This window comes from Corvus hawaiiensis, chromosome 6 (assembly GCF_020740725.1).
Source record: "Corvus hawaiiensis isolate bCorHaw1 chromosome 6, bCorHaw1.pri.cur, whole genome shotgun sequence".
In the NCBI taxonomy this organism is placed as follows: Eukaryota; Metazoa; Chordata; class Aves; order Passeriformes; family Corvidae; genus Corvus; species Corvus hawaiiensis.
The window spans coordinates 31969151-31985424 of NC_063218.1; positions in this window are offsets into that span (position 1 = coordinate 31969151).

Here is a 16274-nt window from a genome sequence, read left to right on the forward strand (position 1 = left end):
TGTGGGGTGAGAAGAAATGAGGAGTAGTCATAGGGGTTTCACAGAATGTGGGTGTGGTAAGTGGTGTTTCTCTACCCTTTCTGATCTCATCTGCAGGGCAGGAACCTTTTCCAAGGGGAGTTCACCCTGCAATACAAGGTTGTGCTGATTTGAACTGATCACTGAATTGAAGGCTGCAAATATAAGTGGACATGATATGCCACATAGACAAGCCCCATTCTTCTATATTGAGGGACTGTCCTGCTCCATTGCTTTAAGGGAAAGGTTCTTTGCTCTTCTCATGAGGTTTTGCTTGCTGTTCTTTCTGCTTCTCTGATATGCTCGTTATGTGAGTCATATGGAGAAGAAAGGTAGAGGATAGGGAAAGAAGAGCATCTTCCTTCAAACCCATTCCAGCAACTCATCGAGCCCATGGTTCTGGAGCATCAGAAGGAAGCAGAATCAGGCTAAGAAAGTGTGGCTACAGATCATAGTGGCTGCCAAGGGCTGCCTCTCTTCTGCTGTTATTGGTACAAGAATGAACTGACCATTATTTAAAAGGAAAAAAATAGTCTTTGTGTGGGCTGCAGAAGGTAAATTTACCAGCCATGTGTGTGAATGAAGGGAAAGATTAAGCTCTCTATGACTCCATTTTTCTCTCATGTGCTCTTTTGTTCTCAGTTAGTCTGTCTATGTATGGCTAGACCTGAAGGCTCTTTGTTCCACTTGTCCAGGAGGAAGGGCGGTAGACTGAGTAATTTAATTGATTCCTTTTCAGCTGAAGAGAAGTGATATTTCATCATATATTTGCAGCTAATTAGAAAAAATCCTGGTTTTTTTTCAAAGCTTTTTACAAAATTTTTTACACATCACAGTACTTTGTTGAACTTCTACTTTGTCCCTGAAGAATATCATCAGGATACGTTGGTCAGTCTCTATAGGCCTTACGGTTATGATGAGTGAATGGTGAACATACCTTGAGGAGGGAGCAAAACTGTTCTCAGACCCTTTGAAGGAGAATACTTAACACTCCTCTGCTGATACCATGAGACTTAGAGGAAGGGAATGTAAAACCCGCTCCTCAGTTCCTTAGATTTAATAGATACCTTGAAATAAATGCTGTTAGAAACACAATCAGGAAAATTGATGCAATAAAGAAAATTTTAAGTAAGCAGAGAGCAAGTGGACATTGGTGGTCCATTGTAGCTAGATGCAAAATGAATAGAGGGCAATGTCAATTACTTAGACCTAAAATTATGTAAATTTTCCTGAACTCCTAAGATCCTTTCCTTTCCCCAGTTTTATATCTCCTTACCTTTTCAACTTTAAAGCAATGTGTATTGTTTCCTGTTTTAAGGACCACTCAGAACAGCAATTTTGTCAAGTATTACTGTCACTTTTCTGGATTAGAAGCCCTATCTATAGCTGGCTTCAGTTTTAATCAGGGAGAGTAGCTGTAGCAGTACTGAACAAAATGTAATGGTTAATATACACCACTGTCAATGTTCAGTAGCATATAATAATAGAATCATGAGTGTCAGAACATTATGAGTGAGAGCATCTCTCTTAGGGGTCCTAGTACCTGAGCCCTTGAATTTAAAAACATTACAAAACCAGACTGTTAACTTCCTTTCCCTTTGAAGGGAATGTGTCTTCAGAACAAATTCCATAATCTCAAATTAAAGGAAGTGCCTCCTTTCAACGAAGACCTCTTCCACACCTCAAATGATGTTTTATGATATAATCTATCAGAAAGAATGACCAGTAACTATGTTCATTTGCTCTCAGCTCAGAATGCAGTCTGTGGTCAATCTGAGTAACTTTAGGTTTTGGATTCTGTTCCATGGCCAAGCCCCTAAAATGGCTCGTAGCTGTTAGTCAACTCAGTGTTTCATGGTTAAGGTCACAAAAGAAAGCTGTGGAAGAGCAAAATGCTGATTTTAAATGTAAGAAGCTGATGATAGATCTTAACTAAGTCAGACTTCCTCTTTAAAATATTTCATCATAATCCAATAAACATGTCTTAAGCATTCTGTTGACTTATGCTTCCATCTTTCCTTGATTACATCACTTTTTCACATTGCAGTTGTATTGCTACTGTTTGAAAGTACCATCCTTTTTAAATGTGTAATCGCAGTGATTGCACAATTAGCTGTAGTCATTACTATAGCAACAAGAATAAAAATGTTCCCTAGTCCATCCCATGTAAAAAGGTCTTAGCTTCTCTCACTGCATTTTATTCTTATGGTAAATGAATGTGAATGACACAATGGAAATTGTGTGCCTTGGTTTGGTTGAAGTCTGCTCACATTGGTGAGGCAGGGGGAACTGAATTATACTGGAACACTTGTTTTAAAAGGGGAAATAAAATTTCTGACTTGCTCAGGAGTACTCAAATGAAATATATGTACCTGCTCTCCAGCTTCCATCACACCCTCTTGGCAGGGTATCTCACCAGCAGGACAGGGAGCAGTGCTTGTAAAGAAGCAAGGAAGTTCTAACATGAGACACATGCTCAAACGGCATATTCTAGTGCTAGAACTTGAATCATTGCCTTCCTTGAGCCCCAAGCAAGGCCTTGTCTATGCTGATATTTTTGGTTAGATCTTGCCTCATTATGACATCTGAGATCACTAAGATAAATATTCTCCGTCATGAACATAGCTTCATCCCTGTTTTCATCTCTGTTTCCTCCTTCTTCCTTTAAGTACAGCAGCGGAGCTTTCTGCTGCCACCAGCTCTACTCTCTGAAGGAAAATTTGGAAATCTGGTACCATCCATCCATGAGCATTATTCTAGTTCATTATTTTATTATGAATAAGACTGTATTTGGCTTTCTTCCTTTAAGCCTCAGTTCCTAATTTTGCATTGTTTTATGAGGTTTCATTTTGTTGTTGGGTTTTTAATTAATTAATTTCTTAATACAGAGGAAACCTCTAAAACATGACTGGAGAAGGTGCATGGTTCTGTTAACATCAAAACTAAAGTAGTATGATTTCTATCACATGAATTTCATGTTATCAGGCTACAGCCTGGCACCTGCAACTGTCCCCCTGTTTTCACAACATTTGTATTACATTACCTTTGAGACCAAGACTTTTGAATGACGTTATCTGTGAGACCAATACTTTGTGTCCAACTTGCTACAGTTTGCCAACACATTCAAAAGCTGCTACCAGGACATGTGTGCAGCTACCCATACACACCCACCGTGATTGCACGAGTTTCATTTCCTTAGCAAACCAGACTGAAAACAAGATACAAAACCAGAGAACTCAAAACTGTTTCTCCTAATCCAATACAATATCCACATTCTAGCAAGTGAAAAAAAAAAAAAATGGAGTATTTCCTTTCCCCTGTAAGTCCTACATGTAAAGACAGCTTCGTTCACTGCTTATCGGGCTTAAATGCAGGAAACCCTTCGTTTGCTATTTGTGAGTTGGGTAATTTTGGTCAAATTCTCTTCTCCCTCAACTCATTTCCCCTTTTGCCTGTTTAGAAACAGTGTGGTCAAGGAGGAACAAGCACTTTGTCCATGTCTTGACAGTGCTTAGCATGCTGATGCCTGTGAAACACTCCAAAAACCAATTAATACAGCAACATTCCTTTTGTTCATTATTGTATAATTAATCAAAACAGAAACAACATCTGAGGACTTCAGTCACCAAAACACCAAAAACCAGAGCTGTTCACAGTTAACTTTTTGAAATATTCCTACAGATTAGAGGGGATTTGTTTATTGACTGGCCAAATTTAAGCTGGTACCACTTTTTCTGGATCATTTAAATGAAAAAAAAATTAAATAAGCTTCTTCTTATGAAGAATTAATCTAAATTACTAGTTTCTTCTGCTCTTAAGCACCCTTCCTAAGGATTCTTTTCTTAAGCAATCATTTATTTGACTATTTAAAAATTGCAAGGATCCTTGGAAGGAAGTACTTTTTTTTTTTTTCTAATTTGAGATAAAAACTGCATTTAGAAATTCTGTCTGGTTGCTGGTGGTGCAAGGGCTGGTAACTGAAGTAGAATTTTTTAAGTTCAGAAGAACTATATAAGCCTATCTTACTCAGTACCTTACTATAAGCAGATCAAGGGATGGGTTCTATGATAAAGTAGTGAGGGTACCCCACACCCTACACCCAGTTATGTCAGAAAAAGGGACAGGTTTTCATTCACACTGCTTCTCTGACATGCTGTTTACTTCTGCTTTTCTTTCAGCACAGACTAAAACTATGGATTTGTGCTTTAGGTTTAACATCCATAAATAAGGGTTCTGAACTATTAAGAAACCGTTCTTGGTTTCACCATAATTGATGTAGTCTCATTTTGCATGAAAAATGTGCACTGTGCTTTGGACTAATACAGCAGTGATCCCACAAAGCTGTGCAAGTTATGAGGGACAGTCAGTGAAACTTTATCTTAGTTTGGATTAGATGTCCATCATTTTCAGTTCATGTTAAACCAGCAACAAGTTTTATATTGACAGAGCCACCTTCTTCCTCCAATTACTTTAAGGTCTCTTTCTTCCATACAGGGTTTACAAAGGTCTATTTCTCTTTCATGCACTATTTTAGGAACTTCCAATGTTCAAAAACTTCTGATAATTTTTCCTATCTGATTGATAGCTAATCAAAATTTGTTTCTGATTCATAATCGGAATTAAGGAAAAAAGCTTTGACTGCGAGATACGACTAGCATACACCACATGAATTAACAGCCAATTACTAAACAATTCTTCTAAGCCAGCATTAACTGATGCTGCATGCAAATTAGCACGAAAGAGAGTAGCAACAAATATGGTTAAACTGAGGATTAAGGCCTGGAATAATGAGAAGCAAATATGTTGTATGTGCTAGGAATGTGAGAACTGGCATTCTAGAATGCATCAATGCTCTTTCCTTTCAACCTCAAATCTTGTATTTTCATCATAAGTACTTGAAGGTTTTATTAGAGGCTATTTTGTACTTAGACTGCTGCTTAGGAAAGAATCCCAAGAAGCTGGAGTCCAACCTTGTGATGAATGCAACACTACTATCATGAAACTTTTGATCTCCTAAATGGGAAAAAAAATCACTTTGGGGCTTAATTCTATTTCCACTTTTTTTTTCTTTTCAAGTGTTTTGTGACCTTCGAAGCAGCACATTGTGCGAATTTTGTGCACTAACTACAGAAGAGTTTGTTCTTAAAAAATGGATAATGCCTCTATACCAAAGAGCTGAAGTACCAGGCAACTGGTGTCAGGAAAGGCATATAAAATACCCCACACAGATGTTTTCTGTCACTTAGATACATGACACTTGTACCCACAAATCTGAACATGAAGCAGAGAAGACTCTTTCTCAGGTCTTGGGCAGGATAGGAGAGATATGATGTATGTTTTTAGGACAAATCCTTACACCTGAGATAAGTGAAGCTGATGTGTCAAAATCTTCAGATGATAAATATGGGAAAGAACCTGAAAACACAGAAAGTATTACTTAACATTCTTTTGAAAAAAAAAAAGCACAGATATTTATCCTTTCTTATCAGCAAGTTTATGAACAAGTGTAATTTACCAAGCTTTGCACATTTATAAAATCTAGCTCATAGCTTACTGATTCTGCCATTTATTAAACATTCATCATTAGACTTACTTTGTAACTAAAAATGACTCCTCCACTTGTATGTAGAATTTCAATAACATCGTGGTTGCTAGGGTACATGTGATCACTCTGACATATAAAGTATCTGTTAGAAATGGATTTTTTAAGTATATAATGATCAAATCTGTAGAATTTTTATTCAAGAAGTATTTCTGGCAGTAGTTAATTATGCAAAACAGCATGACATTTTATGCCTTTAAATAAATATTTAGTAGTGTTGCACACGATGTCGAACAGACACATGACTTTTTTTTTCCATTTCAGTAAACAACTTTTTATTTCTTCCATATACATGTGAAACAGTAGTTTCCTGGGTGATTTTCCTTGGCTTGTATTTTTCCCCCACTGTCCAACTCTGTCAACATGTTGCTTGTCTCTAATTGGTTTTTTTATTTGTTTCAAGCTCCTCCTAGCTTTTTCTGAGGACCAGTGAAAAAAATCACCTCAATATGCATATGGGTTTTGATATGTGCTTCTATGTCTTCATCTCAGAGCTACGGGCTTGTTTATGCACATGGCACTGAGTTTGTTCCTGCATTAACTGCTTCCTGGCAGAGACTGGGGAGATTTCCTGGTGCTGTCACTCCTCCGTTAGTCCAGCCTTCTCCAGAATTTATGCTCATGACAACATCTGAGCTGTGGGACCAGAGCTATCTTGGCCACACTACTATTTAATTTTAATTTGTGTCCTGAAAAACCTGTGGTAAAAGAACACCAAATCTGCAAAGTTATGGGGTTGGTATATGAGACCACCAGAATTCATGTTTTCTCAAAACCAGAGGTTGGTTAAATGAATTATCTTTTTCAGTTCTGTTGCAAAATCAAAACAATCAGAAAGTACATTCATTTTATGTCAATGCAAAATACTTTTTTTTTTTTTAGCCAAAGTATATTTTCTTAGTTTGGATTCACAAAAAATACCTCATTGTGATTTTATTCATTTATTCCATGTAGCATTGGAAACATTTGGTCTTTTCAATTTTTTTTAAATTTAGTTCCAGCTTGATTTTTCAAAATGAAACTTCAAAAAATATTTCATTATTTATGAAACAAAATATTTTGCCCTAATAATAGCAAAAAAAGAGATTTTAATTCTTCTGCCTCTTAGCGTTTTCAGATTCAACTCGTGTTAGTACAGTAGAAAAAGATATTTTTAATTAATAACCCCCCCCCTAGATTTATATAAATGCTTATTTTGGTCTGTAGGTAAACATGCATCAATAGACAGTGTGTACCTTAATAAGAACATATTATTTCTGCAGGACTCCTTCATGATGACTGTACCTTCAGTGCACATGATAATCAGTGCTCACTAATTACTGAGAGCACAATATTGTGAGGGGGGAAAGTGGCATTGAAATGGAAAGTGCTGTTACGTGGTGTTATTACTGGAGCTCTTAGAGGGTCGGTCTTCAAACAATACTTGTTTTGTCATTTCATTAAAAAGCTTAGGGAGTGTGATAATGGAGCTTGCTGACAGCAAAACACATCTCTCACTAACACAGAAGGTGGCTGCAATGTCTAGGAAGACCTGCGTGACTGTAAGAACTGGAATCATATACAAGGGACAAAATGAATTCGTATCAAGTACAAGTATTCTTCAGGACTACTGAGAGTTTGTTAATTTGTGAGCTTACTGACTGGAAACAGCTGTGGTGGGGACACAGTGTTTGATCACAGAATGATTTATGAGTCACTGGTGTGATATGGCTGTGGGAGGGTCAGGTGTACCAGGTGACGATGGCTGCAGTAGTGTTGGAAAGCAGCTGTGTTATTTGATGGGCAGGAGCTATCTCATCTACAATAGCTCTAGGCATCCAAGGTCAAGAAAGATGATTTCAGAGTGAAAAAAATGTTTCAGAAGGACGTGTTCCATTTCTCTGCTCTAGTCCAATCTATCATAAAATTCTTGTTCATTTAGCTGAATATATGACATTTCATTGTAAAAGAAAAACGTTAGCAGGAAAACAGAAACTTTCCATGATTCAGATTAGGCATTAGAAGTTTCTGCCAAAATGGTCAGTAAAATCTGGAGATGAATGGGTTATGGCTTTTCCTGCTGTGGGCAAGCAGTGCAGTAATCCTGAAGATCAATTTGGAACATTTAGGAAAATAATTAGATTATGTGGTAGGCTGCAATTGCAGGTTAGATTTAGCAGCCCATAGCATAAATTAGGCCTGATAGTTGCATGGTCCTACAAGGAGTTTGCTATTTTCTGCAGTATACTGCTCCAAGAGTTATTTACAGTTTATTGCAGTCTGCACTGAATACAGAAATTAGCTTCCATTTTACAATTTCTGATGTTATGAATTAATTTTAGTAAAAGTTGAAAGAAAACCTGTTTATGTTGTGATAAGAAAAACCAAAGTGCTAAGAATAAAATGCAGTTAAATAATGTTGTATGTCCCATGTAAGAGATCTATAATCTTGTTTTCCAAATATTTAGAAATTTATATTAAAATCATATTTATCACTAACTTCTGCTGAGGAAACTCAGCTCTGCTACAAGTCAGATCATAGGTGCCTTATTTTTTCTGTGTCTTGAATGATACATAGATTGCAGAACTGTATGGCAGAGGCAATTTAATATAAAATCCTCCATTTGTTCTATAACATTAGTTTAAGCTGTAACAAAAAACTGTATTTCTTTTCACTCGATTTGTCCCTATCAAGTAGAGATGTTTTTGCAAGCAACGTTTTATCTCAAGGTGACTGTTTAGGGTTGAAACTGAATTGATGCTGAGATACAAGTTGGGCGAAAGACTTAATTACCTGACACGGTTGAATCAGTGTAATTTGATTGCTGCTCTAATCAGTCACTGTAATTGTCTGCCTGAGCCTCAGTTAGAGGATAAGCCCACACAAGCTCTATTTCCACTCCACAGGGCTTCAGCAGTAATGCCAGTGTAAGGCACTGTTGTCTTTGCCATGCCTGGACATCCATTATTCTGGTGCTGTTTTCCACGTCCCCTGCCTCATAAGTGACCGTGGGACTGCGCTGTGAACGACATCAGACAGCTGATATGCCTTGTTTGTGGATATTTTCTTTCTTTTTAACATAAATCATTCAAGCCCTCCAGTTCACAGAATGACTCACACTGATGCTCTGGCTTAACCTAGCAGGGAGACATGCACCACCCTGAGTCCACGAGGAATGAACTTGAATAATTTCCTCATAGAGCAATGACTCATAGATTATGTCTGTGTTGGACACTAGATGACTGACCATTGCTTGGGGAGACAAAACAGTTTAACTGTGAAATGCAGTTTGGTAAAAGTGGCTGTAATCATTACAAAATTACCAGATGAAACAAGTTTTAATCAGGGCAAGAAAATCCACACCATCATCTTGGTGAATTTAACAAAGTCTGCAAAAATTGATTATAGGTTGATCCTATTATTTAATCTTTTCAGTCTACACAAGTCTAGGACATAATTTAATGCAGTCCATATATTTTAGCTCAATTTTACTCTCAGAGATGGTTCTGTCTTGGTAGCTGAAATTTACAGAAATACCCAGCTAGTAGTAAACAGCACCATGAAGAATTTCAGAGCAAATGGTTGTCATTTGCTAGTTAAAAACAAGAAAAAAATAATTTCTTATTATGGAAAATCATAAGGATTATAACACTTACAAAATGCTAACCCTATAAGCATTGCACTTACCATCCTATTAAAAAAAAAAAAAGCAGGAATATTGTTTTTAAGGTGTGGTTTTAGTCTGCCTTTACATGCTCTGCTTTGACTTCGACATTGCATGCATAAGCGCTTCTAAAACTGTGATCCGCTTTTAGAATGGGCTTCTGAGAAATCTTTGTGCCTGACAGGTATTTGATTTTGTAAAATCTGACAAAACAAGAGCATTAACCTCATCACCAGATACCAGTTTCTTCTTCAACTTTCTTTCTCAGTCATGTGCAAGTAGTTTCTGTTTAGTCAGAACTCCTGAACAGTCAGACCTGAACTTTTCTCACACTGTAAGGTGCTGCAGGTTGCACATGTGCATTTGAGAAGTTTATTGAAGTCTTGGATTTGAGCTGAAATTCGTACGTTCATGCACTTCATGTTACGTTACTCTACCCAACTCACCTGCCGTATGCTTTAACCAAAAGGGTCATTTTTTGATACTATTCCTTTCAAAGAGAAGGTAAAAATTGGCCATTTTAGCAGATGAACTAATTCAAGTAAAAACATACCTTTCTTTTTGCGTATGCTTCTTTTAGGTATGAAAGGCAAGTGAAAATTTACATTTCTTCAACAGACAGACTCTACCTTTCTGTTTGTATGCCATGTAACACCTGACAAATCAGACTAGATATCTTTAAAGTAAATTCTACAATTGAGAATTATATTCAACTCATGGAAAAAATTAGTTGAGGGAGAGAAAGGAGTAAATTTCTGTGTAGAAAAGACAAAACTGCATGTTATTGAAAAAGTTGCCAGGACTTGCTGACCAAATGCAAAATTTATCCTATTAGAAATATTTCTTTGGCTTCATTTTTCTTCTTTCTCTTCCATGCTCTCACTCTTCTCTCAGAGTAGTAATTTATTTGCTATCTCTTAAGAATTTAACTCTGTACCTTGTAACCTCCATGATTCACTGATTAAACTTAGCCATGTAAGTAACACTTGTAATTTAAAAATTCAGTTAAAAAATCAGCCTTAACTTCTAGCAAATTGTCTAGAGTCATCATCTGCATTCTGATTACCACACCACTGTATATATAAGCATTCAGATGAAAGACCAGGGCTGTGGACCATAACCAATTAGATACATCTCTTGCTGAGTGCATACAATAATACACAGGCCCAAATATTATTTTCCTACAGGGTGCCAAAAAATAAGATGAGAACAGACTAGATTATGTATCCTCCTATTTATATCTACTTTCACCCTCAAGAGAAGAATGGAATGTATATGTTTGTAACAGAAAAAAAGCACTTTTAGTGAGAGCCTAAGTTGCCTCGCATTCAGTATTTAATTACATATTCAGGAGACAATCTCCACTACACTTGGAAGAAGCAATTTTCAGAGATTATTACAGATAAGTACATAAAGTTTCAGGTGTTATCAACAGTTTTTCTGAGATTTGTAATTCTTTATTAAAGAAGAATCTATGTCACTCAGCATTGACCCAAAGAAAAAATACCTATCCTTAGGCTCTGAGGAGATCTTAAATAGATGTTCCCTTTACATCCTGAATATGTATTGGAACTAAAATGAAAAGAGAGAAAAAGAACAAAAAGTGCTGTAAAGAAACACCAAAGGCCATTAGACAAAGAGCTTTTAAAAAGAAGACTAGCATATGGAAAATAATCAGGCACTGCTATACAGATAAGAATAATTTTGAAAGTAATAGAACATTCAAAAATGTGTAAAACTTGCCTGTGAGGTGTCTTCTCTTTAGTTAAAAGCTATTTTTAAAAGGTTTACCAAAGGAAAACCTCTCTGAATTTATTATTTTCAATGGAAAAATAACACTTACTTTTCATATATTGCACAAACGGGTAATGTCTGGTTGTTGCTGGCTGAAAAAATATATACAGATAAAAAGAGATCAGTGGCGATTTTAATACATCTGAATAAAACCACCAGAAACTCTGTGTGGCTTTGAAAGCAAGAGAACATTTTAATTAAATTGAAACATTGGTTGGCAAAAGAATGGCACTTAGATGTATCTCTTTAATGAGTTAATTTTACATTTAATAACTTAGACCATTTACCACTGAGATTGATGATTTTTTTCTTAAAGTAGTTGTTAAACAACATTCTTCTCCATTTAACCTTGTTAAATCTTCAAATAGATACTCTTGTATTTCTCCTTGATGCTAAAAATGGCTTCCCTGACAACATAGCATTAAGTTAATTTTTAAGTATTGAAAGTTTAAAGTGGCCTAAAATGCAGTGTCATTCTGAACCTAAATCCAAACTGCTACAAATTGTAATGCTGTCTGAAATCTGGACTCATTTTGTGATGCACATCCTTCCTTTTAGGAATGCTTTCTCTAGTAAGTGAGCAGGAATACAACTTCATCCAGTCATCCAGCATTGCAGTATAGTAAGGATGCTGCAAAGCACAAACAGCACAAACAACATCTAATTTTAATTTCAAATTAAAGGGCCCATTAGGCTCTTCCTTGCTGTAGGCTCTTTGGAAAATTCAGTTACAAGGCATGCAATGCTTTATATATAGCATACCACAGCTTGGGTTTGGTCTAGCTCTTAATCTCCTATACTACCAGCTTGATGTGTTACAAGTAGGCTAATGTATAGCTACAATAAATTGCATTAGTCATTGAGGAATAAATTAAAATACTAGACTTGGGAAGTGTGTAATCCAGAGTAAGTACGATTGTAAATCCAGACATTATTAACTCAAATGTTAGTAGATACATTATCAATTAACTGCTAGCAAAAAGAGGTTTTTAAATTGAGGCTGTTTTTTGAAGGTATTTCCAGACATTACCATATCTAAATTTTGTACCTTTTTTTCATTATCAACATTTGAGAATATATGAATCTGTAAATAAAAATTTAATAAACCATGCCAAAGCATGCAGAAATAAATATAAGAGCAAGTTCCTAGTTTATGTTTTTCAGTTCTGATTTTTGTTTTGAATTGCTGTTTTAAGGCTGCTCAGAATATTTGCCAGGGAACCAACTACTCATATTTTACTGAAAGAAACAAGTTCTTTACAAAAATAACCTGAATGCAGGTCATACTGGAGACCATATGCACCTCATTGGATTGATTAGAATTGGTATTTTCCAAGTACCTGGCCTGAACAAAGGAAATAATCTCATTTGTTTCTTAAAAATTTGCATGTTTTTGGTCCAGGTGGCATGTGATTGGTGAGATGAAAGACTGTTTTGTTCTTCCCAAGACTTGTCCAAATCACTGAATAGAATAAATACCATGTCCTTTTGGTAGATCTTCATCTCATCTTCACTTTGATGAGAAAGCATGGAACAAATTTGGACAAACAGCATGGGAACCAGAAGCCCCAACTGTCTTGCTGTGCCACATAGAGCAAACCCAGCAAAATCGTGCTTGACTTGGAAGAAAACACTAGATATCAGAAAAGTATATCAGTACTAGTAGCCACAAGATTAGACGGTTATCAGTTAGGAATGAGAAATCCATCCAGGAGTCAGAGAGACTTGGTGCTTTTTTTTGCTTGCTTTTTTTTCTCTGAAAACAGGTTTAGGTTGGGGTTTTTTTGGGGGAAACCAACTATGCGAATTATGAAAATTTTTCATTTATATTTCAAGAGAAATTTCTGTTTATATTGTCTTATGCCAAGTTTATGGTACATCTCCCTGGAGCAATACGCCAGCACTTTGTTTTCAGAACTTGGCTAACTGAAAACTTCCGAAGCTTTTGCACAGGAGGAGTGACACACACACAGCAGAAGGATCCCTTGGCTAGAACAGGGATTGCACTGTGTTGACACAAACTGATTCACTTCCAACTCAAAAAACAGGTGAGTTTTCATGTTCATTAAGAGTTTGCAGGACAAGAGCTCTTGTATTGTGAACTTCTCAGATATTGCCTGAAATGAACACATTTCTGAGAGTGGGCTCTTATACTTTCACAGTGCTGTATGGCATTGTACTGTGGGAGCCCAGAGTGCAGAGAATATTTCTCTGCCTGTTTTGAAGGCTTTTACCCCCTTGAACAACACTGTTTTTGACCTCCGTCCTTGGAAAATACTGCCTACGCTTACAGAACTAGAAACTACACTGGTGTAAACTAGGTGATAGAATACTACGTAAGATTGTCACAGAGTGAAAAATTTAGAGGTTTTGGGTTTGTTACTGTAGTAAATAGATAAAAGCAAAAAACATCAAAATGGAGGATTGTTGTTGTTCTGCAAACCTTCTTCTTCTTCTTCTACTACTACTCCATATTCTGCAGTAAAAGTAGTTTGGGATGATTGGACAAAGAATTCCGCAGTTCCTGGCTGTGTTACTAAATAATTGGCAGAAAAGTAAAAATAATGTATATTTTTAATAACCATTGGTTAATTTACCTTTAAAAGGCTGTGTAACCTTGATAATTCAGCTTTCTCCTGCATTCCCTGCTTTGTGCTATGTCTGGATCATGCTAGTGACTGTTTCTCTGATAAGACTTAACAAACAACTATCAAGAAGCAGTGAAGGCTGAGTCCCGTTTGTCTCTCGAACTCCTGGCAAGGACTTTCCAAGATCTCTCCCATCAGGAGAGGCTTAATTACGGCACAATCAGTGTCATTGTACAATATGGGATATTATAAAGTAATAGAATATGTACACAGATGTTTACAAGTTTTATCATCTTCTACCCTACTAGCCCTCAGATTGTGAAAATACTGGGAGGAACTCACAGCTAGCTTAGGTACACACACTCGTGCAGCAGTTTTGAGCATACAGACAGACACGATGACTTTGTTTCCTCTCAAAGGAAGTGTTCATGTCTTGTATATAATTAGCTCCACTATGAAGAAGACCTTAGAAGAAAAAGACTTGGTTCTCTTGTTAGACTTGTGGTTCGCTGGGGGGATGGGGTTGGTAGTGAGGTAGAAGAGTGGATTTTGCACTTAGTCATAAGCAGTGCTGGGAACAACTAAAACCATTAGTATAGACTGGCTCTGTGTGGGATTCCATTACCAGCAGAGAAGGAGATATTCACAAACAGAGAGTGGTTTCAGAGAAATGTCACAGGGTGGAAATTCCATTCCTTTCCAAGCTCTGAACCTAGAAGCTCATTTTCCATTAGGGAAAAAGAAAGAAGAAAAATAAATTTCCATGCACCCCCTGTGCATCAAATAACACAACTAGACAGAGATGGGAATTACATTCCTGACAATGAGTGAATTTTTTTCCTTATGTGATATTTTATAATATCTGTCAAGAACTTTGGCATTAAATTCTACTGAAGAGGCACATAGGCAAGTTCAGAATAAACACCTATTTTTGAGGAAATTAATTGTTTCTTAAGGAATTCAATTGAGTTAGTATCTAGATAATCTGAAAAACAAGTTATACATAAAATTAGGTATCTCACTTCCCTGTCTTTTGTTGTTATCTCTGTGGTTTTACCTCATGCAATTTTAATGTTTGTTCCTTCTCTTCTTGTTGTATAAAGTACAGCATAATCGGAAGGACCCATTTGACTAAAGTGTATCTGACAATTCTTGATGTATCTGATTTTTCAGCAAGTAATATATAGCAAAACAAAAACCTTCTTCATCTTACATTTTCAGTGGCAGTTAGCTAAAAATAGAGACAAGCAGCTATTCAGGTGCCAAGCTGTTTTTAATAGGATGCTATTTCTTAGGAAAGAGGGCTTAAAAATCTCTTTTAATTAAAGAAGGAGGAAAGAATACTAATAAACTAGAGCACTTGCCCTGTAACAGTAATATGCATTAGGTGCTTTATTTGCATTATATGACTATATAAAAAACTGGTAACTGTAAGAGTATACACAGAAACTCCACATCAAAAATATATAAAACTGCATCTTCACCCCTCACAAATACACATGTAATGATACCAATACAAAGATACATGCACAAAAAAAATGGTGCTTATTATAACACTATATAGGTTTAATTGACTTGATAAAGAGTAATTGGAGCCATACTGAAAATTACTAACTTCTCCTAAAGTTATGGAAAGTGTTTGAAATGCTCTGCCTTCCCATCATAAGACCCGCAGGGCAGAGGCTGTCCTCACTTATGTCTTTTCAGATTTTATTTAGGAAATTGAAACAGAATTATTTCCACTCTCAGTTTTTGGCCTCCAATTTGGAAGACTTAGTGCTCTGCAGTCAATGGCAGAAGGAAGGCAGTTCTGTGGGGCTATTCAAAACATCTGTGTCAAAAGTCAAACTGCTGCCCTATTTTATGTGCTCTGAATCACCTTACAGAAGATTCCTATATGTCCCCATTAATACATATAACTTAGGAAGCCTTCTCACCTGTGTAGAAACTTAATGTAACTGCATATAAATTGGTCAGTACTATGAACATTTCTTTCTGCAAAACTGGGAACTTATAGGTATGCACATCACAGTCATGAAATAATAAATGCCACTGAATCATTTTTACTCTGCTGTGTTTATTTGCAATTGAACCTTGTCTTGTACATTCTCTTTCTGCTGTCCTCCATATTTATGTTCATATGACTGAGAACATATACACGTTACCTTCTTTCTCCTTTGAAAATCTGACATGACATTAATGATTTACTTTTCCACATAAACCCTTCTCTGTCCTACCCCACCTGAATAAAGAAGCAGAATTTGGAAACATTGTATTAGAAATTACTTTTTGAGTCCCTCAGTCTAGCTTCCTTTTATAGGCAACCATTAAATCTCTTTTGTAAAGTAATAAGGTGCCATCCTAAAGCCAGTGAGGTTATTTACCCCATTACTGCTATTGTAAGGTTATTTTGGAACCTGAGTTTCCTGATGGTTGGAAATTTTCTTCTAATTTACACTCTAAATGTGTTCATAGCACATACATCTACTTGTGTCTTGACTATCATTAGTCTTAATCTAAACAATATCTTACTTCCTCTCTGAAGGATTTCTCTAACTAATGTCTTTCTAGTCAATTGAATTTGTTCTTTGTCTTTTTACACAAGCCTATTTTTTCAGTTTAGTATTT